This window comes from Wasmannia auropunctata, unplaced genomic scaffold, assembly GCF_000956235.1.
Source record: "Wasmannia auropunctata unplaced genomic scaffold, wasmannia.A_1.0 LD336076.1, whole genome shotgun sequence".
Taxonomy (NCBI): Eukaryota; Metazoa; Arthropoda; class Insecta; order Hymenoptera; family Formicidae; genus Wasmannia; species Wasmannia auropunctata.
This window is the reverse complement of record NW_012026814.1, coordinates 7,422,211-7,422,656: the sequence shown is the minus strand read 5'-3', so window position 1 is coordinate 7,422,656 and position 446 is coordinate 7,422,211.

Sequence of the window (446 nt, the reverse complement as noted above, 5' to 3'; positions counted from 1 at the left end):
TGTATTTGATTACGTAGGCCTTTTCTGCGCGGCCCCGGGGACTCGACGTTCGCGTTATCTGCTGCGCGTAACGTGAGAACTTTGCCCGCTCGGCTCGCCGGTAGCGTTTCTACGCTGACCATCGGCATATTTATTTTTACTGCCTTTTTGGTCATATTTATTATGCTTCTAGGGCATCTATTCCTTTTTGGTTTCACCAGGCAATTGCCTATGAATACTCCTGGAGCCAGTTCTTCGGAATTTACAACTCCGATTCGGTTTACCTCTGTGTATGCCTGCGCTATCGTTTCGCTACGTGGCTTTAATTTTTCAATGAATGGACGCATCTGCAATGTTGTGTCGCCTATGTTGAGTTGTTTCTTCCCGAGATCGCATTTCGCGTTTTGTTTCTGCAGAAACGTAATAACTTCGTATAGCAACTGAGTCGACAAGGCACACAGGGGATA